Below are 14797 nucleotides of genomic sequence, written 5' to 3'. Positions count from 1 at the left end.
GTTCGAGCCCCACATCGAGCTGTCTCCTGTCAGCACAGAGCCTGCTTCAGATCCTCTGCTCCTCTCTCTCTCTCTGACCTTCCCCTGCTTGTGCTTTCCCTCTGTCTCTCTCAAAATTAAATAAAATGTCTAAAAAAAAAGTATGTTTTAAGTTAACTGAAAATATTTTCTAGAGTTATTAGTAAAAAACATCAGACAGATTGTTTAAACTCTGATTTGGTCTTTGTTGAACTTCATGCCTTCAATACTTTATTCTTTTATTTATGGGATAGCATATATAAAAGTCTATGTATCTTCAGGTACAAGAATTCAGTAATTCAGTAAGTTTTATAAAAATGCAATATGATGCCAAAATGATTTGCATATGTGTAGTTTATAATTTTATGTTTTCAATTAATTTCATGTCGATCTCATCTTCAGAGCAATATCATAAGCTGGGTAGGGTAGCTCACAGTATTCTGTGAGTATTAGGAGAGGATTTGGATGTTCTTATCTTAAAATAATTGTTAAATTACTTCCCATTTTCTTGTTTGCCATATGAAAGTATGACCTCCTTCAGATCAAGGTTCATATCCAAATATACTTTCCATGCCTTCTCAGAAGTAGAAAGAATGCACTATGCACTTAATAAATATTGTTGGATAGAAGCCTAGAAGTCTGAATTTCTCTCCTGGTGTCACCCTGTTTTCCCATGGTACTAGAAATTTACTATCCCACACTTGTTACTCTGTAATTTCCTGGCTGAGACTCCTAGGAATCAACAGTCAATATGTAAAGAAGAAAGAATAACAAGTCTTTTTCTATCTGAGAAAGTGCAGATGGGAAGTCAGCTAGGGGGGAAATCTCCCAGGTCTGAGAGGAGTTTACTGTAATAAAGGGTGGTTTCTTTATTTGAATAGTCGTGTGGATTCAACTAAGCATTTAGAGGCTGCTGGCAAATTGAATTCATTCATTTATTCTTTTATTTTTCACTGTACAGTGGTAAGAAAACCAAAACAGTACAGAAATTTAGTTTCTCCCTACACAGAGTATACATACAAGACAGGGATGCAAAGTACGAGCACGTGAAGGATGTGAAAGCAGAGTGGGGAGAAAGAAACCGGTGTGGGCACGAGTTGTGTAGGGGTTGGTCTTTGAACAGTAAACAAATGGCCAAGAAAGCTTTCAGAGTTACAAGGTATGTGTAGGTTTTCTCAAGACTGCAGACGTGCATCTTGGAAGCAGATGGAAAACAATGGGGAGTTGGTGGAGAAGAATATGGATACAGGAACAATAGAACTCCAAAACTGGAAAGCACTGAGATCTACATGACACCTTGTAGAAAAGGAGAGGGCATATTTTCTTCTGAAAAGAGAAGATGGGCTATAAAGAAAAACATGCATCTTACTTTTCCCAAATGAAAACTGTCCCTTCGCTTAATGTGAACCTGTGCCTTCATACTATGTGAAAAGTACTCATTCCTTTATCTTGTATATTCTCTTATGACTTTAAGGAATTTCTAACTTGACAGCAAAACAAGTCTATTTACAACCCATGCTTCTCATATGTATTATCTTACCCCAAAAATCTGTATTAATAGGTGAATCTGCTATTTGACTCTTCAGTGGTTAGTACAGTCTATTGCAATTTTTTTTTCAAGAGACATAACCTTGTTTACTAAACTTCAAAAATAAATGTGACCTCTGTAGATAGTTTCAACACATCCAAGTGTGATTTGGTTGAGGCATATGGGATGAGAGGGAAAAGGCTCACGAGATAAAAGGTTACTTCTCACTCACATTCTGCCTTCAACATTTTGCACTTCTTAATGAATCCACAGAACCCCTGCTGCATCAGGAAAACTTTTAAAAGATACCATATGCTTCTGATAACCCTACTAAATTTCTTAGTACTTTTAACATGTTTTCCTTGTAACTATTGCTACATTTGAAGTACACTCGTATGCTATTTAGCTGATGCCTCCAGTATCTATATCACAATCACAGTATCGGAGCTCATCCCCAATAAAGAAACCTAGAAAAAACAAATCTCAATTACATAATCACACTATTAGGGCTAAGAAACAAGCTAATATCGTAGTATATCTTCTCTCCTAATATACACATATATCATTAGAACTGACAAGAAAAGACATAAAGTTATACATATGCCAGCTACATAGGAATGTGGTTTGAAAGTTCTGAACCTTTTCCAGGCTGTCTTAAAATGACTTTCTGCTATTTCTGTAGGTAGGTCACACATTAACTCATTTTACTTTCAGATGTGTAAAAAAAATTATGCATGAACAAGTCCTCTAGGTTATAGATAACGTAACATAACAACTGGGAGATAGTGTATTTTAAACTGATAATGAAAAGTCTTTCTTTTCAAACAAACTCTTCAACCATCCAGTTTCACATCACTGATGGACGACAATTCTAGAGAATATTCAAGTACGTGAATAAGCTTTTGCTTGGCCTCCAATATTTTTCCAGTGAATATTTAGTCCATCAAAGAGTGTTTTTTAAAATATCTAGCTATCACCCAGCACTGTGCCAGGTAACAGGAAATATATCTAAAGCACTTAAAATCTAGCTGAAAAGACTACTGAATAATTCAAAATGGTACATAACCAAGTAGTTGGTGAGTGACACAAAAATCATGGATTTTCTAGAGTTTAGCAATTTTCTATTCCCTTCCCCCTTGAATTGTGCAAGAAGAAACTAAAGTTCCATGAGCTGATATGACCTTCCCACAGTCACAACTTATTGGGAGTGAGTTTGGAACTAGAATACATCAATTTTTGACCCACTGTACAGCGCTTATCTCTAAAAGGCAAAGAAAGGAAATACAGGTGTGGTTTGGATTAGCTGGAGATAGAAATATAAAGGAGCTAAAAGTTGAAATTAAATACTTGTATTGAATACTTCAAACTGGAAATGGTATTTTATTCAAAATGGTATTTTATTCATGAACGCTTTCCAACTGTTGATAACTGCATGATGCAAGGTATTGACAACTAATGCATTTATCACATATGCTGTGTTCATAATTGATGCCTTAATGCACTTGTAGCTTTTCACCTGAATTTATATAAAAATGAGTGAGAAAGCAGTTCTGTTGCTTTAGAGTGCTTTCATTTATCATCTTACAAATTTATCTCTGTGTTCCTGTTTCTCTCAACTTTTGGAAAAATAATCTTTCATACCAGTTATCTGTGTTCTAAGGAAATTTGTTCTGCTTTGATTATTTTGTCCTTTCATTTCTATGGGGCACATTCAACTTCAGAGTGATCAGATATTTCTCTGATAATATTCTTATGATTTCTGATGCTTGGTTTTAAAATTTCATATGGGAGTATAATTCTAAAATTATTTTCATGTAAAATGCTGTCCTTTGAATTATTATAGGTTTAATTTAACAACCACCTTTAAATACCAAATGCTTTCTACTACATGTTCTTTTTCCTTTTCTAACCAGAGTTCTAAGTTAACATTCTGATTAATTTATTTTAATTTAAATCATAAGAGATTGGGATTTGTTAAGCATAATACATATATACTTGGATTTATTATTGTTCTACTTGGTCAAACTACAATGAACGATCCTCCTTCTAGAGTCTTTCATGTTCAGTCCTATACCAAGATATTGTATAATATCTAAACTATCAACATATCCACCAAACAACATTTGGTGATATCCATTTTATTGTTCGTAAGAGTTTTCCATGTGCATTTTTTCATGTAATGTCTTTTAGACTCCTAACTTGATTTAAATGGCTCCAGAAATATTTCTTTATGAATGAGTTAATAGGGTAATATCCATTTGACTTAATTATTTCAACTTTTTCTCAGATACCAAGAATGCATACAATTTTAATGTCCTTGAGGCTTATTTGAAAATCAGGATACAGAACTAGTATTAGCAGTAGATGTCTAATCTCATGACTGCTTTACGCCATTACACTTGCTGTCGTTCCATATAGATCAAGTGGACCCTCAATACTGGTCCATTCATTGGTCTTGACCTTGGTTCTGAACCCCTTTTCTAAAGACATTGTATGACACTTCTCTGTTTCTCTAGCTGCTAACCCTGTGATTAAATTTACCTTTTAAGACATTGACTTTTTCTCTGAAACTTGTTTCTCTCCTTAAGTATGCTTTCAATTCTCCCTTGAAAATCCTATCCAATTCAATTAGATGTTGTTCCCTCCGGTAGGGTTTGCCCACACCAAAAGAGGAGGGAATGAGACTCATTTAAGGTAAACTTTAAACCTCAGGGTCTGACTGTGGTATCACGTTAGTGTCACTGAATGAGATATTGGGATTGTTATTTTCTTTGGCCTCTATTTTGTTTTCCTCATATAGAGAAAAAAAATTCCAGTCATGCCAAAGGCTATATGTGGTACTGAAATTATCCTCTGGGAGGATATGGCATTTGAAGTCAGCAATTTCTATGTGTAGGTCTTGCCTGAGTTCCCTGAAGGCCCTGAATTATGACATTTTCTACTTCTCCTATCACCTCCAGAAAAGTAACTTATAAATAAAAAGTGCTTTGTAACTACTGTTTTTATTTGTTGACACAACTTTGTGCAAAGGAGAAAATTATTTTACAAACATCACCAAAAGATCTGACAATATCTTGCAACAGTAGCTAGGAAAAGAGGTTGTTCAAATATCAAAATAATGTACAAGAGTCTTAACTTCACTAAAGAAGACAGTCCCACTACAGAACATACATAAAAGCCACTGTATGTGGTTTCTCTTCTCCCCAAATGTTGAACATCTACATTAACTGTTCCCAGACCTCATGTAAGAATCTCAATATACAGTTTGAAACCTCTCTATAAACTTTACATGACTGGCTAGGCCTTTCAGCAATTAAGGTCAATTTCTAAAATCTTGCTATAGATTCTCAAGGCTGACCACACACATCCCATCTGTTTTGGCAAAGACGCAGTGAGTCATGTTGAAGTGGCAGAATCCCACACTTACTCGTCTTGTGAAGACAAGTAACTCGGGTCCTAACAAATCTTATGTAAAAGGAGCCACGGTATTCATAAAAATCCTAAAATAAGCATACATATACCTACCTACATACATTACATTTATGTCTCAATTAAGTATTTTCATTTATTTTTGAGGAGAAAATCATAAAAGCTGAGCTAAAATGTTACTATTTAGAAACAGCCACTAAAATTCAGTGCTTCATTACCATTTGGAAAGGAAACTGGGGTTCTAAGAAATTTCAAGCAGGCAAAAGTGGAGACGTTTTCCAAAAAGCTAAACTCCTCTTAAAAACCCAAATTCTCATGTCCTTATTTGGTGCCCTGCTGCTTGAGGCCTTAGATCCTCTTGCAAACACACACTCACGAGTTTCACCCTCAAACCCTTCAAACCTTGTTACTGTTCTCTTATTACACAAACTTCTCTCCTGTTTCCTCCATAATTTCTTATCTAAGAAGGAACTTTTTCCTCCCTCAGAGAAGTACTAGCATTGAGGAGGATGCAAATATTAATCCTTTCCCACTGCATTTCCCCAAAATCTTTTCCAGTCTACCACAAGTTTCTCTTTTTCTTTCCAGAACAGCAGAGAAGTACTCATCACAGACTCCTCTAGACAGTGGCTACAGTGTTACTATTTTTAAGAGGAAAAGAAAATGACACAAAATTTATCTGATACATTGGTTTAAAATAACATGAAATCACTTCAATTCATATATGGTCTATTCCACCTTATGGATTTCAAATTCATTCTCTGTGAGTACTAGTGGAGCACTTCCTTTTTATTTATTAATTTTTAGCATGTATTGATTAAAAACATAATTTTGAACCCAAAAAAAGCACACTCTTCAAGCAATTAGGTTGGGTCTTACATCTCTAAGACTGTGCAATTATAAAAACAAACTGATAAAAAGATTATTATATTGTAAGACAAAAAACAAACCAATAGATCTATAAAGTGAATTACAAGATAAGCTTCCTGCATTCCCAAAGGCAAATGATGCTGGGGAATTTTTTTCAGATCGAAATTACCCTTAAATAATTCACATTACCTGCTTTTAGGGGATTGCAGCTCAGGTATAAAGTATTAATTTTTGATGCTTCAAGTTGTAGTTCTATATATCATATTGTGACAAAATATATTCTACCATCTGAGGTGGATTCATACTGTCTTTAAATATTGGCTTGAATGGAGAGATTTCTTTAGTGATTTTTCACTTTGTAATAATAAAATAGAATTTCTTTATAAGCAATGAAACACTTTCCCCTGAAATTTATGTTATCATCACCAAACACTTGACTTTCAAAATACCAATTTATGCACTTCTTCTGGGTTAGATAGTGACCCTTATCACTTTCTTTTAAGGCACTTTTCTGTTTAAGAGGCAACACAACAATATAGAAACATCATTGAACTACATGTCAGAAAACCTGGTTTATATTCTATATTTTTCTACTCATTAAAGAAACCAAAAGCAAGTTACTTAACATCTTTCTTCCTTTATTTTGTCATCTAAGGGCACTGGGTCAGACACTCCCAAATATTGTTTTAAATTTTGAAAATCATGGCTCTAAGAGTATTTCCCATTTCACTGTATCTAAAAATATAGCTAATTCATCTCAACCAGCTTTTCTATCATTTAATTTGTCACCACTCATAACTACTTAACCTCCAGATCCTATAATATTTTCCTAAGTGTTATATATCAAACGCTGACAACCCCCAAATTTATTTTGCCAGATTTTTCTCCTGCTGCCAAATCTCTCTTCAAAGAGGCAGACAGAGGGTTGGACTTTGGACCAAATACTAACTGCTTTCCAGGGAATATGATTAATTTCAATTTTGTGATTAAGCCAAACATGCATCTTATGATAAACATTCAATTCAATTAAGTGAGAATTGCATTAGCCCTTTCCATGAATCTGACGCTGCTCTTTATATTTAATGACCCCTTATTTTAAAGCACCATCACATGCATTTTGTTGTATTCAAATATCTACCTTTACTTTTTTTCCATGATGAAACTTCACAAATCCAGAGAGGGCTTGGACTTGGAGAGGGAGGCCTATATTCTTCAAATGCAGAACGGTCTGAACTGTGGAGTACTGTCATTTTCCAGCAGTTCTAGGATGAAAAAGAGAGTACTAGGAAGTTGGCTATTTTCCAAGCAATCAAGAAAAACATGTCAGTATTAAGCAGAAAACGCATAAACCACATGAGCATTCTTATCCATTCTGCAGACTGAGAAATTGCTTCCGGTACCTAAGGAAGAGGCCCATTTAGTCTGCTCACATTCCATTTCCTTTTTTCCATTTCCATTGTGTTGAGGTATAATTTAAAAACAATAAAATGCACCCATTTTAATTATAGAGTTTGATGAGTTCAACAAATACATGCTCCCATGTACCTACCACTACCGTCAAGACAAAGATCATTTTCATCACTCCCCAAAATTCATTTATGCCTCTGTCCAGTTGACCCCTTTTTTTGCACCTCCTGACCCAGGCAATCTGCCTTCCACATAACAACTGAAATTTGCCTTTTTTTGGGTTTCTTATAAAAAGAATCCTACAGTATGTTCTTTTTTGTATGCCCAGATTCTTCTGCTCTTCATAATACTTTGAGATTCATACATGTTGCTATGTTTATTGCAGTTCCTTCCTTTAAATGCTGACTAGCATTCCATTGTATAGATGTACCACAACTTGTTTATCTATTCACCAAGTGATGGGCACAGGAGTTGGCTTTCAATGTTTATACTATTGTGAATAAAGCTCCTATAAACATTCATGCACAAGTCTTTGTGTGAATATGTTTTCATTTCTCTTGGGTAAATAACTAAGGGTAGAATTACTAAATCATATGTCAGTACACTTTTAACTTTATAAGAAAATGCCAAACTGTTTTCCAAAAAAAGTAGTACCATTATATACCCACAAGCAATATGTGAAAGTTCTTTCAGTTACCAAGATAGTAGTGCTGAAGACTCTAATTATGTTTCACTTCTATTTATAATTTAACTTATTTGTATTTGCAAATGACTGCAATATAGTGTAATGGTGAAGACCATAGACAGAAGCCAAACTAGCAAATTTGGGTGTTTGAAGTAGAAAATATTCAAACAAAGAAAACTCTATTAAAAAGTTCATAATGACATTACTATTTATATTTGCCACAAAAACCAAGATAGTACATAGTACATATATTCTTTCTACAAGTATGTTTTGGAAAAAAAAAAAAAAAAACACAAAACTTTTCCCATTAAGTAATCAATAAATTAAATGCTTCTTAAGATATGCTTTATAGACAGTACACAGATTCTTCTCATCTTAGTATTTTAGAAACAGTAGGTAACTATTTTTAATATGCTTAGACTCTTAAAGCTTGACTAATATAAGTATAAAAAATCTTCCTTCTTGTACAACAGAAAGATAGTACAATAATTCTACCCCCATATTAGCTTGTGATCACCTCAAGGGAGACATCTCTATATAATTCTTGTTTTATTCCCTTTGGGTAGAATGTGGGACAGGAAGCAAATTTTCATTAAATGAACTAGGAAAGAAAGAAAGAAAGAAAGAAAGAAAGAAAGAAAGAAAGAAAGAGAGAAAGAAAGAAAGAGGGAAGGAAGGAAGGAGGAAAGTTAGGAAGGAAGGAGGGAAGGAAGGAAGGAAGGAAGGAAGGAAAGAAGGAAAGAAGGAAAGAAGGAAAGAACTCCTCTCGTACCATGTAGCACTTTCTACTTTGCATTGTCTTTGTTTGGGTATCTCATCTCTCTTCCAAAATTGACAAATCTTTCAGGGTAAGAACAATGTGATCCATTTTTACATTCCTTACCACATGCTGCCGTAATGCTTATTGTTTAAATAAATGAGTAAAACTCTTCCCTTTAAAATTTTTGAATTCTAGCTGAGTTTTTGTGGAAAATGAGAAGAATCCAATAGGGAACTTCACTATTTCATTATCAAAATTATCCACAAGCACGTCAGACCTTTCATTTACAGTTCACCATTAAAAAAAAAAAAAAGGTGGCAGGAGCATTCTATCTCTAAAAATGCATTTTTCACAGGAAGGTACATTGTCGTGTTCACTGTTTTCTCCTTAGTGTCTGAGCACTTGATACCTCTTTTGTAAATGAATGTATCCAAAGATGAGTCATCGAACATTTGTTTAACAATCTTTTAATGAACATTTTATCTCCAGTGATGTGCCAAATGTTGTTCTAAGCACTGAGAAAACAATGATAGATATATTCTCTGCCCTCGTGAAGCTTATATTCTAATAATGGAAACACATAACAAATATTCTAGTAGGGGGACAACTAACCAAGCAGAAGGTGGTAAGTGCTTTAAAAAAATAAGAGGGAGACAATATCAAAGATCAATAGGCAAGAAGATTAAAATACAGTTTGATCAGTGAAGGTCTCTCTTTTAAAAAAATGCAACGTATGAACAGAGAAACTTGGAGAAAAGGGAGATCTTCATGATTTTGCTCAGGAAGGAGCCCTCTAGGCAGAGGGAACAACACGTGGAAAGGCCCTATTATAGAGGTGAATTTGGTAGATTCCAGAAATGGCAAGGAGGCCTGTGTGGCTGGGTCCAGTGAAAGAAAATGAATAGGAGAGGAATATAAGAGCATTTTTATCCTTCATTATGACTTTTTTTTTTTTTTTTTTTATGAAATAAAGTTACTTCATTTTTCAGTTTGGGAGCTATTGCTTACTGAGAGTAAAGAAAGTCCTCCTCTCTGCTCCTGATGAGACTGAGAGAAATGTAGCAACAATCCACCTTCGAGCAGAGACTTGTGTGTTCAGCTGACGCCTCTATGTGTCCGCCGTTTTTCCCCTCTGTCATTCTGTCTCTCCCCGGCCCCAATCGGGAGCTTGGGGGGAGACTCCCGTCAGGATCCTCACCGTCATAAGCCCCGGGCCCAGGGACTGCGGGTTCTCAGCCAAGCTGCACTGGTGTCCTGCCCAGGGTCTTCTCCAACAGCCAGGTCACCCTCAAGCATTACTAAGAGCAAGACATTCTTTTCGCACGGCGCGAGCCCCTTCCCGATCGGCTGGCCCATGACTTTTTTTTTTAACTCTGAGTGAGATGGAAAGCCATTAGAGATTTTTGGGCAGAGGAGGGAGATGATCTGAAAATATCACAAAAACTTACGACCATGTGACCAGACTACATAGACTAAAGACCCTCTCATGGCCTTACTTGTTTCAGGAAAGGGACTGGTCACTTAAACCTCATTAGTTCCACTATCAATCTGCCTCTGGATCTCCCTCATTTTAACAAACTCCCTCTTTGGCTGCTTTAAAAATAATTTATAGGGAAGCCAAGGATGGAGGCATGAAATCCAGCTGGACTATTGCAACATAGGCAAGAGATGATAGTGGCTTAAGCCAGATAAGAGGGGTAGCAGTGGTTGTGGCAAAAAAAATTGTTGGATACTTGGATATACGTGAAAAGTAGAGTTGATAGAATTTGCTGATGTACTGAATATAGGCTTTGGGAGACAAAAGCAGTCAAGGATGACAGAACAGTTTGGAACCAAGTGACTAGAAAATGGAGGTGCGGTTTACTTAGCAGTAGAGTAAAAAAGTATAAGCTGGTAGGCCTGCCAAGTAGCACTAAAAGCTCATTTAAGGCTAATGGTCGTGTAGTCTAAGTAAGAATATATAATATGATTATGTGTGTGGTCTCCCTCCCCCCACACACCTAATATTCAGCTTCCCTTAGTATATGCTCAGAATTGGCAAAGAACTTAATTTAACCAGGTTTGGGATGTTTCTAGATGCTTATAAAGGTCAGAGGAGCAAAGGGGTTGAGGGTTTATACAAAGGAATTGCTATAATGACAATCCATGGGATATAAGCTTGTAAAGGAGGGCAGCAAATACTGGGGCGAGGGGCAGGTGAGGAGACAATGAAAAGGTGGTAAGCTGCATGGACTGGATTGGCAGTTCCAGTGAAAACAATAAATGCTGGAGTACATGTATATGAGAGGTAAAGCTGGAAACATAGGAGGTGGTAGCTGGGGAGTGGTTATAATTTTTAGAATTTAAATCATGGAGAGGTGCATTTATTGGTGATGCAAGGCTTATCGTCAAACTCTAGCTTTGACATAACTAAAACATGCACCTACACTATGTTTGGAATGGTGGTACAGTTAGGGTGGAGAGTTGGAGTACTTATTAGAGAAGATGTCAAAGAAATGAATGGCCAGGCCAGGCTACCCTTAAAAGCACAATTTCAGCCATCTGAGTACAGATCCTTCCTAGGTGTAGGCTATGTCTGTAAAGACAGCACTAACCAAGTATCTGGCAATAATCACACACATTTTCTGTTTTGCTTCTGCATTGAAGAGGAAGAACTATAGTAGTTACCTTGTCCGATTATTTGTGGAAAATGACAAAAAAGGAAAATAACTTACAGTTGTATTAATAATTTGAGCACATTTTTGGAGAAAGGAAAGACTTGGAGGATTTAACAAGAATATTTTAAGGACAGGGAGATGACCTGGGTCCAGTTGCCATGCATTTTTTTTTTTTTGTCCAAATTATCCCATGGAATTTTAATGAGACATTGTCATAGGATATTAATTAATAACTATTAACATGATATGTAGCACCACTGCAAAATATAAATATATTAAAATAGTCTATAAAGAAAAAGAGACAAAAAGGTTATTAGGGGCTTTACTTGATTTGGAAAATTATTTCATTGTTCTCAAATTTTGTTATGAGGTATTCTTTTCTTTTTCTTTTTTTCAAGTCCTCATCACCTATTTCACCCATGCCCCACCCACCTCCCCTCTGGTAATCATCAGTTTACTCTCCACAGTTAAGAGTCTATTTCTTGGTTTGCCCCCGCTTTTTTCTTTTGTTCATTTTTTTGTTTGTTTCTTAGATTCCACATATGAATGAAATCACATGGTATTTGCCTTTCTTTGACTGACTTATTTCACTTAGCACATACCATCAAGGTCGATCCATATTGTTGCAAATGGCAAGATTTCATCCTTTTTATGACTGAGTAATAATTTCTTCATTCATTCTTTTGGTACATGAATTGAGCACCTACTATGTGCCATGAATTTTATTATACCTTATGCACATAAAGATCTTGCCCTTGAGAATTCTGGGCCAACAGAAGTAACAGATCCTTTAACTCAAAATTCCAATTTAATAAAATGGCTGCTGTGATAGAATTACATACACAGTGCTCTAGTGATCCCAAAGATGGTATGCCTGAGATTTCCGAGAGGTCGGGAAGATACCCCTAGGGAAAAGGGCATATTAATTATATCTTAAAGTGGTAGTTACAGCAGTTTTTCAGGCACAGAACACGATGGACAAGCATTCCCAAAGAGAGCAACAGCAGTGTGTTCAAAGGCACAGGAAAATTAAAAAGTCTGGTGTGATGGAGGAGAGAGTTGGAAGGTTACTAGATGGTGAGGGAGTGAATACAACTGAGAAGAAAAATGGGCCAGGAGAAGAGGTTTAAAAGGCGCAGAAGGGCCAGATCAGATTGTGATGGGTGTGTGGGACTCTAGGATGGATTTTATAAGGCAGGCAGAGATCATGATTTTTAAGTGAGTGTGCAGCGTGGAGGAAATAAAGAAAATGAATAGAAATAGGTCCTTGCCTCCCCACAACTCTCTTTTCCTCTGAATTTTCCCACCCTCTTCATTTAAGATGGAAATTTTGTTGAAAACTAAAATGTGGACAATGTCTTCGCTCAGACTGTTAATCGAGAAAGAGACTAGGTCTTTCTCTGTGCCTGGTATTTGGCAGAATGCTGCCCACTGCAGTGGCCCACACTGTCTGGTCAACATTTGTTGGGCATGATGGGAAAGAGTCACTTTCAAGCTGATGTAGCAGAAGGTAGCTATGAACAATCAAGAAACGGTGGAGGCAAGGGCTGACTGTGACAGCCAGGCACTTCTCTGCATATTTTTCTGTCACTGTTTCCCAAAACTGGAGATTTCAGTTTCTTTAAAGAGAGAGTCTTTGAAAGCTCACCAGTTTTATAAGAGTCATTTTCTGTGTACGCGTTTGTTTTAGTCAGGGTAAAGAAACCACTTGTGAGGCCTTGGGAAGTGTTTATTACACTCTCTGGTAGGTCCTAAGCTCCCCTGAACTTCATATATTATTCTTTAATAACAACTTTCCATCTCATGAGAGTGGAACGCAGGAAGGCTCACTAGAATCAATGACCAGGTAATTGAACCGTCAGGAGCTCTGTTTTGCATGAGGCTCTGGCTTCGAGAATACTTGATAGTTAGCAAATTTGCTTTTGCTAAAAGAAACCAAAGTGATTCATAAAATGAAATTCAAAAGGGTCATGCATAGAGGCCAAACTGGTTTTGATTCTCTGTTTTCCCTCTCCCAGGTATATTAGCAAAGGTTGTTGACAAAAAGTGAACACTTTGAACTGAAAAGGAAATTGAATATGAAACTGTCTTACATGCAAAGGCACAACAGCTGAATAATATCTTGTGTAGCCATAGGTCTTTTAATGCAGTCCTCTTTATTGAAAAAATAAAATATTTTCTCTAAGAACGTCTGTGTGGCACCAATACTGTATTTTGTGGTGCATTTAGGTCACACCAGAAATTACTGTTTTATTCTGAAAATGAAAACTGAATGAATCTCAGCTGGCTGCTCGTGTAAGAAGAAAACAAAGCACCATTTTTTTGTATCCTTTTAATGGAGAGTGCCCCACCGTCAATTTGTCTGCAGAATATATGAAATACTTTATTACTTGTATGCTTCTGAGAGCAGACGAGGGAAAGTAAGATTTGATAACTCAACTTTATGTGAACCAATCTGCCTTGCCTAGACAGAGGGAACAGAGTTTTATAGGATTTTCCATGGCTGCAACCAACTGGAGTCACTCAGGAGTGCTTTCTGACCTGTAATAATTTATGAAATTTATTGCTACTTAAGCTCGCCTGGACAAGTTTTGGCCGTTAGAAGAGTAAATAATTTATTTGCAGATTATAGCAAGGTCATCTTAAATACTTCATCAGAAGAAGAAGAGATGCGATTGCATCATCTCTCTGACCAAACAGCACATCCCCCTTGAGTAAGGCAGGGGGCTCATCCAGAAGGGGGCTGCAGAGCTGTAATGGATTAGCATAAGTGATGGAATCTGAGTTGAGTAGACCAGGTTCTGCCATTAACCAGATGATACCAGTGACGTTGCCAGAACATAGCCCTCCCCGGCCAGGTAGCATTAGCTTGAAACTATCTGTGGGGGAGAAATTAGACTTGGGCTGAACCAAGACTGAGCCTCCCCCCAACTTTGTTTAGGACAAGCTTACAACATGTTCAGTGAAGAAAAAGCCTGGAGACAAGGGAACGAAGGGAACGAAGGAAACTCCACAGCAAACTGGTGGAAGTTTCCTTCCAACAGGCAGAAAACCAACTGAGAATCAGAATCAAGGTTTCTGTCAGCCGGGAAGTAAAACAGGGAACTGCTCTGGAGATCCAGAGGCATGATAGGGACTAGCCTCTTTCTCTTTATAATGAAAAGTGGAAAGCGGTAGTTGGGGAGGCAGCTGCGGTCTTTAGCAGCCCCCCAGACCCCACAAGCAATTATAAGGTGGTTTCAGCAAATAGTGGTGATGGTAGGCTTTATTTCTTTTGAAGGTAACTATATCTTTTGACATATCTTAAATCATGAGAGAGGTTTATGTCCTATCACTTTTTCTATATCTCAGCAGTTCCGTAATGCTGGGCTCTTGATACAAAAACCCAGATGGCTCAGTAAATGCATGATTTACTTTTGGTAATAGGTGAGGATTATCCTCCT

The 14797-nt window shown here is 36.7% G+C and overlaps 1 long non-coding RNA gene across 1 annotated transcript in view; it reads right to left on the bottom strand.

Annotated features, from left to right (window-relative positions):
• Positions 1-6259: 6259 nt before the first annotated feature.
• LOC132672901 (uncharacterized) overlaps positions 6260-14797 on the bottom strand; it is a 297359-nt gene continuing 288821 nt past the window's right edge. Inside the window, exon 3 of the long non-coding RNA XR_009607769.3 lies at positions 6260-7107. This is a non-coding gene — a long non-coding RNA (uncharacterized LOC132672901). The remainder of the gene's footprint in view (positions 7108-14797) is intronic.

Source organism: Panthera onca, chromosome C1 (assembly GCF_046562875.1).
Source record: "Panthera onca isolate mPanOnc1 chromosome C1, mPanOnc1 haplotype 2, whole genome shotgun sequence".
NCBI classification, from domain to species: Eukaryota; Metazoa; Chordata; class Mammalia; order Carnivora; family Felidae; genus Panthera; species Panthera onca.
This window is presented reverse-complemented; position numbering and strand designations above follow the sequence as displayed.